Below are 15514 nucleotides of genomic sequence, written 5' to 3' on the forward strand. Positions count from 1 at the left end.
ATCAATTATTAAAATAATTATAATAAATATTAATTTTTGGCAGATAATGAAATAAATAAATCAAAATCATGATCATTGAACCTGTACTCACATTTAACCCTTAGACATGTTTCATCCACAGTTATTGCTTGTCTTGCACTAGTAATCATGGAATATTATGTGAGATGCTTCCATCAGAATTTTCTGGAATTCACAATTTGGTGCCCAACTCAGCAGTTTGGCAAAAAAAAAAAAAAACTTTGTTGTAGACCTCATACTACAAAAAATTTTTTTTCAAATAAACTGGTAACACAAATTTCCTACAGATTCGTAAATTATCTCTGTATAAAAATCTTAAGCCATCTAGAACTTATCTGCTTCTGTATGCTCCAGAGAAAGTTGTGCATTCTTTCCTGTCTGACCACAGTGCTCTCTGCTGCCAATTCTGTCTGTGTCAGGAACTGTCTAGAGCAGAAAAAGTTTGCTATGGGCATTTTCTCCTGCTCTGAACAGTTTCTGACATGGACAGAGGTGGCAGCAGAGAGCACTGTGGTCGGAAAAGAAAGATATACACAACTTCCTCTGGAGCATACAGCAGCTAATAAGTACTAGATGGCTTAAGATTTTTTATATAGAGATAATTTACAAATCTGTATAAACTTTGTGATACCAGTTTATTTGAAAAAAAAAATTTCCCTCCCGAAGAGTCAAGGGATATAGTATGAGGTCTACCACTAAATACATTTTTTTTATACTTCTTACACCACTGAATTTTACAATGGTAAAATATGGTTATCAAAAAAAAAAAAATGACAAAATAAATGACGTCATTAAAAATTCAATCTGTCCTGTCAAAATCAAGTAAAATACAAAAAAGTTTTCTCCTTTTAGAAGACAGGTGGAAAACAAAAACACTGCTGTAACATAAATGGGTTAATGTTATGGCTAAGTGATGTAGTTTCATGCAAAACTAAAACCATGGTTTGGTTATTTTCCTTGGGTGGTGACATTTTTTTGAAAATATTAAAATGTTATAGAGGTTTGGACGCAGGCCCAGTGTGTGGAGGTGTGACTATGATGTGGGGGCCCACCTCCAAACCTCACTGCGCACACAGGGATACGGCAGGGAAGCCCAGTATGACTGCTTATTGAAAAATAAGATGCATATTTCCTTCTGCCCTGCAGGTTTCCTGCAACATGACAAATGCACCGTATATGCTACATGTGACCCTACCCTAAAATGGGCACTCTCATTAAATCTAATTTTTGCTATTGCACTCCTTAAATAAAGAATCTTTCTAATGTATTTTGTTTAAAAAAAAAGTTTTCTATGCTTTATTTGTGTTTAAAAAATCTGCTTCTAATTGTCTCCCTACTTGTCCACAGCACATCCCCCCCCCCATCTCTTGCACTGACTTTGGACTCCTGCTGGCCTGGTAGAAGTCCAAAGGCAGGAAACGCTGAAGGGGGGGGGGGGGTAGCAGCCTTATCCAATCATAGCTCATCTCACACACTGAACTGCTCTAGGCTGTATGCAGCAGAGTAAAGGAGGACGTTCTCCTGCATGGCTTCAGATGATGTGATGTCTGCTGGGTAACGCCCCTTCCCAGTCTGTGAATCTGACAGAGATTGAGAAGAAAATACAGAACAATATCAAGGTAGAAATTAAAAAATAATAAAAATAAAGGCAGGGGGTGGTTTATCATGATGGGGGCAGTAAATTGGGAGGATTATTAGGTACTCTTTTATGGCCCTAAATTACTATTGTAAACCCGACTTGTGTTACACAGTCAATAGGAATAATAGTCACATTAATAGTATTGTGGTGCACAGCACCGCTCACCAGATCCTGGGAGATATATGCGATATAGAGCTCAGACCTCGGAGCACAGCTCCAGCCTCTTGGCCAGTTTGTTGGTGCGAGGTGGATTGTCAGCAAAATAAGATGATGTGCGCCTGCAGCGCAGTAACTGTGTAGAGATGAGTTGAAAATGAGAGATGATCACCGGGAAGTTGCGCTGGCAGAATTCGGATGTAGCCACATGAGCGGTGAAGAATCCCTGCAGCAAGGGCTGCTTAGCTTGTATCATATAGAACAGATGTGTGGATTGCCAAAATGCAGTCTAATATATTGAGTGGTGGACGTGGTTAAGCAGAAAATGGATCATAGTAGCATCCTCATGGTAGGCATGATATAAGATAGAGAACAGTTCACGTTGGGGATGTGGGTAGGGGTCTGATGGCTGAAAAGGGATAGACACGTTTCAAGGCCATGAGCCTTTTCTTCAGTAGCCGCATAAAGAAAGATGCATGCATAGAGCCGGAATGGCTGGTCTTTTATTGTAGTGTACTCTAATGGGTAGAAAGTGTGAAAAAATGGGGAGGGAAAATGGGGAATAGGGACAAGGATAACAGACAATACCCGGTAGGGATCAGGAGAGTTTGAGCAAACAGGCATAAAAGCATGAATTGTTAATCAATGAGAATATTTATATAAAAACAGGTGTTGCAAACATATTGGACATAGAAAGAATATATATAAAAGAAAGAAAGGAAAAGAAAAAGGAAAAATGCAACTATAATGAAGTAAATGAAAGCAGAGGATGACAATTGCAATACAAAAGAGCTTAAGATGGAGTAGGCAATGGAGTAAAAAAAATTCAAATTAAAAATAAATAAAAAATAATGGCAAAAAGTGTACATACAAGATGATGTACATCAAGCGACCAGCTGCTGACGGGCTGTGGGGAAGAGCCAGACCCAAGCATATCAGAGAAAACCAAAGATTTCCATTTCGGCATTAAGCCCTCTAGGGGCCTTGGTGTGTCAAACTCAAAAATGTTCCTAGATTGAGCTCTTTGACATAGATGTGACATAATCACTCCCTCTCCAGCATTGTCTGATACTCTGAATGGCTGTAAAGAAAAGATCGGAAGGATCCTGACTGTGATGTTTGGTGAAATAGAGTGATGGTGTGTCTTGATACCTATTTTGATATTGTAGATGTGTTCGGATATGCGTGTTTTTAACCCCTTAAGGACGGAGCCCATTTTCACCTCTAGGATGAAGCCCTTTTTTGCTTTTACTTATCATTCTGATTCTGAGATCTGAGATCTGATTTTTTTCGTTACATAATCTACTTTAACACAGTGGTAAATTTTTGTGGTAACTTGCATCCTTTCTTGGTGAAAAATCCCCAAATTTGATGAAAAAAATTAAAATTTAGCATTTTTCTAACTTTGAAGCTCTCTGCTTGTAAGGAAAATGGATATTCCAAATAATTATTTTTGGGATTCACATGCACAATATGTCTACTTTATGATTGCATCATACAATTGACAAGTTTTTACTTTTGGAAGACACCAGAGGGCTTCAAAGTTCAGCAGCCATTTTCCAATTTTTCACAAAATTTTCAAACAATTTTTAAGGGACCAGTTCAGGTTTGAAGTGGATTTGAAGGGTCTTCATATTAGAAATACCACATAAATGACCCCATTATAAAAACTGCACCCCCAAAGTATTCAAAATGACATTCAGTAAATGTTTTTACCCTTTAGGTGTTTCACAGGAATAGCAGCAAAGTGAAGGAGAAAATTCAAAATCTTCATTTTTTACACTCGCATGTTCTTGTAGACCCAATTTTTGAATTTTTACAAGGGGTAAAGGAGAAAATGTATACTTGTGTATACAATTTCTCTCGAGTAAGCACATATGTCTATGTAAAGTGTTCGGCGGGCGCAGTAGAGGGCTCAGAAGCAAAGGAGCGACAAGGGGATTTCAGAGAGTATGTTTTTCTGAAATGGTTTTTGGGGGGGCATGTCGCATTTAGGAAGCCCCGATGGTGCCAGAACAGCAAAAAAAAAAAAAAAAACACATGGCATACCATTTTGGAAACTAGACCCCTTGAGGAACATTACAAGGAATAAAGTGAACCTTAATACCCCACAGGTGTTTCACGACTTTTGCATATGTATAAAAAAAAAATTCACTAAAATGTTGGTTTTCCCCCAAATTTCACATTTATAAAGGGTTAATAGCAGAAAAGACCCCCCCCCCCAAAAAAAAAAAAAATTTGTTACCCCATCTCTTCTGAGTATGGAGGTACCACATAAGTGGACCTGAAGTGCACTGCGGACGAACTACAATGCTCAGAAGAGAAGGAGTCATATTTGGCTTTTTGAGAGCAAAATTTGCTCTGGGGGCATGTTGCATTTAGAAAGCCCCTATGGTACCAGGACAGGAAAAAAAAACAAACACATGGCATACCATTTTGGAAACTAGACCCCTTGAGGAACATAACAAAGAATAAAGTGAGCCTTAATACCCCACAGGTGTTTCACGACTTTTGCATATGTAAAAGAAAAAAAAAATTCACTAAAATGTTGGTTTTCCCCCAAATTTCAAATTTTTAAAGGGTTAATAGCAGAAAAGCCCCCCCCCCCAAAAAAAAAAATTGTAACCCCATCTCTTCTGAGTATGGAGGTACCCCATAAGTGGACCTGAAGTGCACTGCGGGCGAACTACAATGCTCAGAAGAGAAGCCGTCATATTTGGCTTTTTGAGAGCAAATTTTGCTCGGGGGGCATGTCGCATTTAGGAAGCCCCTATGGTGCCAGGACAGCAAAAAAAAAAAACACATGGCATACCATTTTGGAAACTAGACCCCTCACAGAATGTAATGAGGGGTACAGTGAGCATTTACCCCCCACTGGTGTCTGACAGATCTTTGGAACAGTGGGCTGTACAAAATTTTTCATTTTCACGGACCACTGTTCCAAAGATCCGTCAGACACCTGTGGGGTGTAAATTCTCACTGCACCCCTTATTACATTCCGTGAGGGGTGTAGTTTCCAAAATGGGGTCACATGTGGGTGTGTTTTTTTTTGCGTTTGTCAGAACCGCTGTAACAATCAGCCACCCCTGTGCAAATCACCTCAAATGTACATGGCGCACTCTCCCTTCTGGACCTTGTTGTGCGCCCCCAGAGCACTTTGTGCCCACATATGGGGTATCTCCGTAGAAATTGCGTTACAAATTTTGGGGGGAGTTTTTCCCTTTTACCTCTTGTGAAAATGAAAAGTATAGGGCAACACCAGCATGTTAGTGTAAAAATGTTTATTTTTTTACACTAACATGCTGGTGTAGACCCCAACTGTTCCTTTTCATAAGGGTTAAAAGGAGAAAAAGCTCCCCAAAATTTGTTAGGCAATTTCTCCCGAGTACGGCGATACCCCATATGTGACCCTATTCTGTTGCCTTGAAATACAACAGGGCTCTAAAGTGACAGCACCATGCGCATTTGAGGACTTAATTAGGGACTTGCATAGGGGTGGACATAGGGGTATTCTATGCCAGTGATTCCCAAACAGGGTGCCTCCAGCTGTTGTAAAACTCTCAGCATGCTTGGACAGTCAATTGCTGTCCAGAAATGCTGGGAACTTTTGTTTTGCAACAGCTGGAGGCTCCATCTTAGAAACACTGCCGTACAATACGTTTTTCATTTCTATTGGGGGTGGGGAAGGGGGTGGTAGGGGGGGCAGTGTATGTGTGTATATGTAGTGTTTTACTCTTTATTTCATGTTAGTGTAGTGTAGTGTAGTGTTTTTAGGTTACATTCACACTGGAGGCAGATTACACTGAGTCTCCCGCTAGGAGTTTGAGCTGCGGCGGAAAATTCTATGACCTAACTCAGTATTTTCCGGCCAGTGTGCCTCCAGCTGTTGCAAAACTACAACTCTCAGCATGTACTGATTGCGGAAGGGCATGCTGGGAGATGTAGTTATGCAACGGCTGGAGGCACGCAAGTACAACTCCCAGCATGCCAAGACAGCCTTATGCTGTTCCTGAATGCTGGGAGTTGTAGTTTTGCAAGATTTAGAGGGGTTCAGGTTGTAAATCACTGTCCAGTGGTCTCAAAACTGTGGCCCTCCAGATGTTGCAAAACTACAACTCGCAGCATGGCCAGACAGCAAACTGCTGTCTGGGCATGCTGAGAGTTGTAGTTTTACAACATTTGGAGGGCTACAGTTTGAGACCACTTAGTGATCCACAACCTGAACCCCTCTAAATATTGCAAAACTACAAGTCCCAGCATGCCCACACAGCAAACAGCTGTCTGGGCATGCTGGGAGTTGTAGTTTTGCAACATCTGGAGGGCCACGGTTTAGAGACCACTGTAAACTGTGGCCCTCCGGATGTTGCTAGGCAACAACTCACCTAGCAGGACCCGGAAGTATTGCTGCCGCCGCTGCACGTGGGGGAGGATCGCGCTCGGGGATCCGGGATCCAGGTAAGGGACCTTCGGTGCCGACCTTCCCTGGACAGTTCCCCCGTTTTGCCCGGACACCAATAGGTGGGCAAAGCGGGGGAACCGAACTTTAACACCCCCTCCCCCGGTCTGCTATCGGTCGCTCGCTCGGCCGACCAATAGCAGGGATAGGAGGGGTGGCACCCCTGCCACCAAACTCCTATCCCTTCAGGGGGATCGAGGGTGTCTCAGACACCCCCGATCCCTCTTATTTTCCGGGTCACCAGTGACCCGTATGACCCGGAATCGCGCATCGCAGTCATGGGGGGTCTCAGGACCCCCCTCGGCGATGTGCCGGGATGCCTGCTGTTAGATAACAGCAGTCATCCCGTCCCGATCACCGCTACCGGTGATGCGGCGCTCCCGGCACCCCGCAACGTACATGTACGTCGCCGCGCGCCAAGTGACACTTTGCGGCGCCGTACATGTACGTCGCTCGTCGTGAAGGGGTTAATTGTCTTTTGGTTCGACCTGTATATTGCTTATTGCATGTACATTGAATCATATAGATGACTCCCTTGCTATGATAAGTGATGCATTCAGATATTTTGTGAGTTTGGCTGTTAGATGTGGATGAGATCTCCATAATTTTCTTTAGAAAATTTGTGGCTCTGCAACCAGAACAAGAACCACATCTAAAAAAAATGTTTGTCTGCAACCAAGTAGAAGGTAAGTAGAATGTTATAGGTTGGAATTCCACTGAGATTTTTTAGCAAAAATGCTGTAAAAAAACGCCAATTTTCCTGCACTGCGTTTTTTCAGCGAAAAAATGCTGTGTCCAGATGTTAGCTGCAAGTCAATAGTGAACTGCAAAATGCCAGATCCACTTGGCGTTTTTCAGTTTTCCGTTTTTTTAATCCTTTTGACGTTTTTCGGCAATTTTGGGCTCAGAGACTGGTTTTTCAAAACACCCAAGAAGTCTATGGGAGAGCAAAAGCGCCAAGAAAAACGCCATGTTGGTTTTAACTTTGGCATTTTTGCTGGCGGTTTTTATTCTTCTTTGGACTTTAGTGATCCAAAAAAGTGATGGAGTTACCTCTTTTATAAAAATTTCGTAGGGTACCATTAAAAAAAATAAAAATAAAAAACAAACAGTAGTGATGGAAAAAATTGTATTTAACGAAATGTATCTTTTTTAGTTCCCCCACATTAGGTGCAGTATAGTTCCCCACATTAGGTGCAGAATAGTTCTCCACATTAGGTGCAGTATAGTTCTCCACATTAGGTGCAGTATAGTTCTCCACATTAGGTGCAGTATAGTTCCCCACATTAGGTGCAGTATAGTTCCCCCACATTAGGTGGAGTATAGTTCTCCCCACATCAGGTGCAGTATAGTCCCCCACATTAGGTGCAGTATAGTCCCCCACATTAGGTGCAGTATAGTTCTCCCCACATTAGGTGCAGTATAGTTCTCCCCACATTAGGTGCAGTATAGTTCCCCCACATTAGGTGCAGTATAGTTCCCCCACATTAGGTGCAGTATAGTTCTCCCCACATTAGGTGCAGTATAGTTCTCCACATTAGGTGCAGTATAGTTCTCCACATTAGGTGCAGTATAGTTCCCCACATTAGGTGCAGTATGGTTCTCCACATTAGTTGCAGTATAGTCCGCCCTAGGTGTAGTATAGTTCTCCACATTAGGTTTGCAGTATAGTTTACCCCACATTAGGTGCAGTATAGTTCTCCACATTAGGTTTGCAGTATAGTTTACCCCACATTAGGTGCAGTACAGTCCCCCCACATTAGGTGTAGTATGTTCCCCCGCAGACATACAGGCTGTATGCCTGTTTACTGCCCTACTTCAGTGTTCTGACCACTGCTCCTCTGGTCCAGCCACCATAGCAGTAGGTTCCGGGACTGGAGGAGCGGTGGTCGGGGCACTGAAGCTGATGTGCCGCTGGTCACTTACCATGCTGGCCAGCGCATGTCCTGTTCTCTGCTCTGCTCCTCTGCCTTGCTTTCCAATGGGCGCACGCACGGGAAGGGGCAATTGCCCACCCCCCTGAATCTGCCACACATACACACATAATACACACATAACACACAGTACACATTACATACTGTACATGCCTCATACACACACATAATGTACACATTACATACTGTACATGCATCATACACACACACACTGTACACATTACATACTGTACATGCATCATCCACACATACTGTACACATTACATACTGTACATGCATCATACACACACATACTGTACACATTACATACTGTACATGCATGCTTCATACACACACATACTGTACACATTACATACTGTACATGCATCATACACACACATACTGTACACGTTACATACTATACATGCATCATACCCACACATACTGTACACATTACATACTGTACATGCATCATACACATACATATACTGTACACATTACATACTATACATGCTTCATACACACACACACTGTACACATTACATACTATACATGAATCTACACACACAACACACTGTACACATTACATACTGTACATGCATCATACACACAACACATACTGCACACATTACATACTGTGCATGCTTCATACACACACAGATAGAATAGATCAGTTTTTCCCAACCAGAATGCCTACTGAGGTTGCAAAACTACAACTCCCAGCATGCCCAGACAGCCTTTGGCTGTCTGGGCATGCTGGGAGTTGTAGTTTTGCAACAACTGGAGGATCCCTGGTTGGGGAACACTGGTATAGATACACACATGCACTTTACATATAGTCATCCACAGTAGTAAAACACACACAGGCACAGTACATAGACATACACATATGTACACACACATATATATCCACACACCTGTTTATACACATATATACAGCAGGGACACCTACTATAGTCAGGCCCCATGTTGTACAGCCTCTGCGGTCTCCTTTCCTCACAGCTCTGTGCTCTCTCCTCCCCCCTCCTGCTCAGATGGCTGAAGGCTGAGAGAAGAGTCCGGGCTGAGGGAAGATACCAAGTGCAGCGGGAGTGGGGGAGCGTGATTGTGGTGAGGTGAGAAGAACTCCAAAGCTGCACATTAGTTTATTTTAAAAAAATGTCAGACATTCGGGGGCCCTCTTGTTTGACTGGGTGCCTGGGGCCCGGAGCACAAACTCCAAGAGCAGGATTGTTAATCGCTACAGGACGGGCAAGCACTGGCTGTGCTCGGGGGCCCCCAGCCAGCTCGGGGCCCCAAGCAATTGCTTGGTTTGCCTGTCCTGTAGCGACGGGCCTGGTCAGTGAAGGGGACCATAGTCAGGGCCAGATTATAGCTGCCTGGAAGACGGAGCACTTCACTATGATGCCCCCCCCCCGGACAGTCCCCGTTCCCTTCCACTGAGTGGAGCAGGAGTCAGGCCCCTGTTAAAATGAAACAGGCTGCATGGTTTAAAATCACTTTAGTTCAGGTCACTCTTTGCAGCTGTTGCAAAGCTACAACCCCCATTATGTCTGGAGAGCTTCAGGCGTTATAGGAGTTGTAGTTTTGTAACAGCTGGAGCCTCATATACAGTGTCATCCATTATTACTGCAAAACTTAGAAGTGACGAGAGATCTAATGGGACAGTCAGGAGAAAACACAAACATAAAATGACTCACAGGAGACGTCTTCTCTGTTGTCTTTCCTTTTCTTCTTCATCTGGTCCAGACGCCATCTCTTCTTCCAGATCCAGCTTCCTCTGTAAAGTTTGATGCCTGGAAATCATTGGTTCCTCACTTTGCCAGCCGATCCTCATCCTCTGTATAAAGACAACAATCATTATAACCCTTCAAGAGACTGTGTTTTCCCCTGCTCTTCATCCCCCCCCACTCATCATTCCCCCCCTGCTCATCATCCCCCCCGCTCATCATTCCCCCCCTGCTCATCATCCCCCCCTGCTCATCATTCCACCCCTGCTCATCATTCCCCCCTGCTCATCATTACCCCCCTGCTCATCATTCCCCCCCTGCTCATCATTCCCCCCTGCTCATCATTCCCCCCCTTGCTCATCATTCCCCCCCTGCTTATCATTCCACCTGTCCTGCTCATCATTCCACCCGCCTGCTCATCATTCCACCCCCCTGCTCATCATTCCACCCCCCTGATCATCATTCCACCCCTTCATCATTCCCCCTGCTCATCATTACCCCCCTGCTCATCATTCCTCCCCTGCTCATCATTCCCCCCCTGCTCATCATTCCCCCCTGCTCATCATTCCCCCCTGCTCATCATTCCCACTGCTCATCATTCCCCCTGCTCATCATTACCCCCCGCTCATCATTACCCCCCCCTGCTCATCCTTACCCCCCTGCTCATCCTTACCCCCCTGCTCATCATTACCCCCCTGCTCATCATTACCCCCTGCTCATCATTCCCCCCCTGCTCATCATTACCCCACCCCTGCTCATCATTACCCCACCCCTGCTCATCATTACCCCCCCCCCCCCCGGTCATCATTACCCCCTGCTCATCCTTAACCCCCTGCTCATCATTACCCCCCCTGCTCATCATTACCCCCCCTGCTCATCATTACCCCCCTGCTCATCATCCCCCCCTGCTCATCATTACCCCCCCCCCCCTGCTCATCATTGCCCCCCCCCCCTGCTCATCATTGCCCCCTGCTCATTATTACCCCCCCGGCTCATCATCCCCCCCCTGCTCATCATTCCCCGCCCTGCTCATCATTCCCCCCCTGCTCATCATTCCCCCCTGCTCATCATTCCCCCCCTGCTCATCATTACCCCCCCCCCGCTCATCATTAACCCCCTGCTCATCATTACCCCCCTTCTCATCATTACCCCCCTTCTCATCATTACCCCCCGCTCATCATTACCCCCCGTTCATCATTACCCCCCCGCTCACCATTACCCCCCTGCTCGTCATCACCCCCCTGCTCGTCATTACCCCCCTCCTCGTCATTACCCCCCTCTGCCTCATCATCCTCCCCTGCTCATTGCTCCTCCTCCTCCTGCTTTTTCTATTTTTCATATTTACTTACCTGGCCGCGCTCGGCCGGCTCAGGTAGCGTCGGGTCTCAGGTACGTCTCCTGCGGCTCCTCTGCACGACGTCACTCGTCATTTCCTGCACGCTGGGGTTTAATGAAGAAAACTGTGCCCTGTAGCGGCGCGGCCGCAGGAAATGATGAGTGACACCCCTGACGCTGTGCAGAGGAGCCGCAGGAGACGTCACTCGTCACAGCCCACATGACCCGATGCATCACCTGAGCCTGCCGAGCGCAGGCATGTAAGGAAATATGAAATATAGAAAAAGCAGGAGGAGTCCGGGGCGGGCCCACAGGAGCCGCCACTGGTCACTGTTTTAAAGTGTCCGCGGCCGAGCTATCAGGGGCCCCGATCCGCTACTAAGCAGCCCGCAGTGATGTCCCCAATGTGACGGGGCCCCCTGCGGGCACGGGGCCCGGAGCAGGTGCTCCTTGAGCGCCAATGATGATCTGGCCCTGACCATAGGAGAGCGACTGCCCACATCTATACATTATACAGGAGGATTACAGAAGGTGTCAGGAGTGTGTTCCATGTTGGGAGCAGTAGTACCTGCAGTTAAGGAAAGATCACAATGGGTATCACTCCTTACATCCTCTGTGATCGTTCTATCTATTGCAGAGATGTGGAGCGGCTTTCTCCTGCGCTCCGCATCTCTGCACTATACTCCGGCCAGAGTGAGATTTGTGCCCCGTGCAGACTTGCCTCCGCTCCTCCCCTCAGCTCTTTACGAAGATTTCCTAAGCTAGAGCTGGGGGGGAGGGGGCGAAGGCAGAGCAGGGGGAGAGAGGACGTACATGCCCCCCTCATCTCTCCTCTCCCTGTTCTGCCTTCAGAGGATGCAGGTCTGCACGGGAGAATGAAGACAGAGCAGAGGGGAGAGGATGTTCACGCCTCCTTCATCTCCCCTCCCCCTGCTCTGTTTGTGTTCAATGAATGGGAGGATGACAAAGTGCACAGGCTGGGGATTTATAGACTGCAGGGGATGGGGAATAAATCTTGGACTGGGGATGAAGTCTATGTGTGAAGGGGGGGGGGGAGTTGTAGTCCCTGTTATATGTGTAACTTAACCAGGGCTGAGTTATATTAGTGTGTATAATGCAGGTTTCCACTTCACACCAACCAGTGATATGAATAGAACATCACTCATTCATATTTCCCTCTGAGATCGGTGATTGGCTGCAATCATTCGGCCAATCCCCACTCTGGGCGGAAAATGGCAGAGAGTGATGTTCTATTCACATCTCTGGCCGGAGTACAGAGCAGAGATGCGAGCGCTGTATGGAGCCGCTCCACATCTCTGCTATATTATGGACTGACACCCGGGGCGATATGTCTATTAGTACAGGTACTACTACTTCCATCATGGAACAGTCTGATCCATGCTGGGAGTAGAAGTACTACCTAAAAAATTTAAAAATTAGAGGAAAAAAAAGCAAAACACACACACTCACACTTTATTAAAAATTAAAGGGGTGTTCCAGGCCAAAACTTTTTTTTACATATCAACTGGCTCAGGAAAGTTAAACAGATTTGTATATTACTTCTATTAAAAAATCTTAATCCTTCCAATAGTTATTAGCTTCTGAAGTTGAGTTGATGTTTTCTGTCTAACTGCTCTCTGATGACTCACGTCCCGGGATGTGACATTATCATTGAGCAGTTAGACAGAAAACTTCAGAAGCTAATAACTATTGGAAGGATTAAGATTTTTTAATAGAAGTAATTTACAAATCTGTTTAACTTTCCGGAGCCAGTTGATATATATATATATATATATATATATATATATATATATATATATAAGGTTTTGCCTGGAATACCACTTTAATTAAAATTTCTTTATGAAAAATAAGATTTTGGTTAAATACATTTTTTTCCATCCCTACTGCATCCTTTTTTTTTGGGTACCCAACAAATTTGTAAAAAAAAAAAACGCCAAAGGGGTCAAAAAAGGCAAATTCCACAGAAAGGTAAAAATGCAAGAAAAAATACCAAAACGCAGGGAAAAACAGTGGCAGTTTTTCTGGCGTATATAAGCCTAAAAAAACACAGTGCAAAAACCTCCGTGGAATTCTAGCCTTACTGTTGGGGCTACTTTGATACCTAAGTTGGGTGCCTTAGTGTAAAAAATAAGTGGATGAGTGGGAATGTCTTGTCCAATTATTTTATCATAAAAAAAAAATGCCAGTTCTTCTTTATAATTCTTTCTATCTGTTTATGATTAGAGATGAGCGAACTTTTCAAAAATTCGATTCGGCCGATTTTCCGAAAAAGTTTGTTTCGATCAAAAATTTTTTGCGGCTAATCTATATTAAGAAAGGCTATTTCTAGCCTACATACAGCCTCTATAGGGGGATAGAACACTTTGCTGTGTTCTAAAACGCATATGGAGTGTGCTGGGTTACTGAAATAATACTGTTATTCAGAATAACATCCAGATTACCGTCATAGCTTTTAGAATCACTGCCGCACAGCAGCACAATGACAGAGCCTGGTGGTGGCATCAGTGTCAGGAGACCATATAGTGACTGAATGACAGTGTGGAGGTGTTGGCAGCATGAGGACACCATATAGTGGCTGAATGACACCGCTTGGATGAGGCTGAAGCATGAGGACACCATATAGTGGCTGAATGACACAGAATGGAGGTGTTGGCAGCATGAGGACACCATATAGTGGCTGAATGGCACAGTGTGGAGGTGTTGGCAGCATGAGGACACCATATAGTGGCTAAATGACACAGCTTGGATGAAGCTGAAGCATGAGGACACCATATAGTGGCTGAATAACACAGCTTGGATGAAGCTGAAGCATGAGGACACCATATAGTGGCTGAATGACACAGCGTGGAGGTGTTGGCAGCATGAGGAGACCATACAGTGGCTCAATGGCACAGCGTGGAGGTGTTGGCAGCATGAGGACACCATATAGTGGCTGAATGACACAGCATGGACATGTTGTCAGCATGAGGAGACCATATAGTGGCTGAATGACACAGCATGGAGGTGTTGGCAGCATGAGGAGACCATATAGTGGATGAATGGCTCAGCCCGGAGTTGCCAGCAGCATGAGTAGGCACTACTAGGCCTTCACAATCCCTAAGATTAAAAGATTAATTAAGAAATTTAAACCGAAGATTTTGGATAGCGGGTGCTACCTATGAGAAAATTTGAAATTCCCAGACCCAGGCCCAACAGCGGCATCAGTAACCCATATATTGCCTGAATGACACAGCCTGGAGTTGGCTGATGCACAAGTACACACCAGGGCTTCACAATCCCCTCCAAAAAACACCACAATTTTTGAAATTTTTGAAAAAGATTTTGGATAGCGGGTGCTACCTATGAGAAAATTTGAAATTCCCAGACCCAGGCCCAGCAGCGCCATCATTTTTTGATTTGAAATTTCAAACAACCTTTGCTTGTCCTGGACCCCAGCGTGTGGGTACGAAGGACCAAATCCAACAAGCCCCCACAGGGCTCATGTGGCCATGAGATTTAGGCGAAACATCTCCATTGCCCTGACCGGCCATTGTTTCCAAGACTTCTCGCCAAGGCAAACCATGTGAAGAACAGCGTGACACCGCCGTGACACATGGTATGCTGAAGGGCCACTGAGACTTGGAGGCCTTAGACACAGTGGAGGATGTGGAGGTGGAGTAGCACACTGTCGCAGGACCAACGGGCTGACAGAGTATAGCAGGAAGAAGCATTGAGTACACACCAGGGCTTCAGAATCCCAAAGAAAAAACAACCATTTTAAAATAATTTTAAGAATATTTAGGACAGCGGGTGCTACCTATATGTTGCCTGAACGACACAGCCTGGAGTTGGCTGATGCATGAGTACACACTAGGGCTTCACAATCCCTCCCAAAAAATACAACAATTGTAGAAATTTATGAAGAAGACTTATGGATAGCGGGTGCTACCTATGAGAAAATTGGAAATTCCCAGACCCAGGCCCAGCAGCGCCATCAGTAAACCATATATTGCCTGAATGACACAGGCTGGAGTTGGCTGATGCATGAGTATGCACCAAAGCGTCACAATCCCTAAAACGAAAATTTAGGACAGCGAGTGCTCTCTAAATATTACCAGAATGACGCAGCCTGGAGTTGGCTGCAGCATGAGGAGACCATTGAAATGTGTGATTTTTTTATTTGAAATTTAAATCAAAATTTGTGTCCCGGACCCCGCCGTGTGGGTACAAAGGACCTAATCTCACAAGCACCCACAGAGCTTATGTG

General features: G+C 45.0%; 1 protein-coding gene across 6 annotated transcripts in view; it reads left to right on the plus strand.

Annotated features, from left to right (window-relative positions):
• Positions 1-15514, plus strand: part of LOC130276901 (mucin-5AC-like) — a 442145-nt gene that overhangs the window by 284167 nt on the left and 142464 nt on the right. The gene's annotated exons all lie outside the window — the stretch shown is intronic.

The sequence above is a fragment of the Hyla sarda genome, chromosome 6, assembly GCF_029499605.1.
Source record: "Hyla sarda isolate aHylSar1 chromosome 6, aHylSar1.hap1, whole genome shotgun sequence".
Taxonomy (NCBI): Eukaryota; Metazoa; Chordata; class Amphibia; order Anura; family Hylidae; genus Hyla; species Hyla sarda.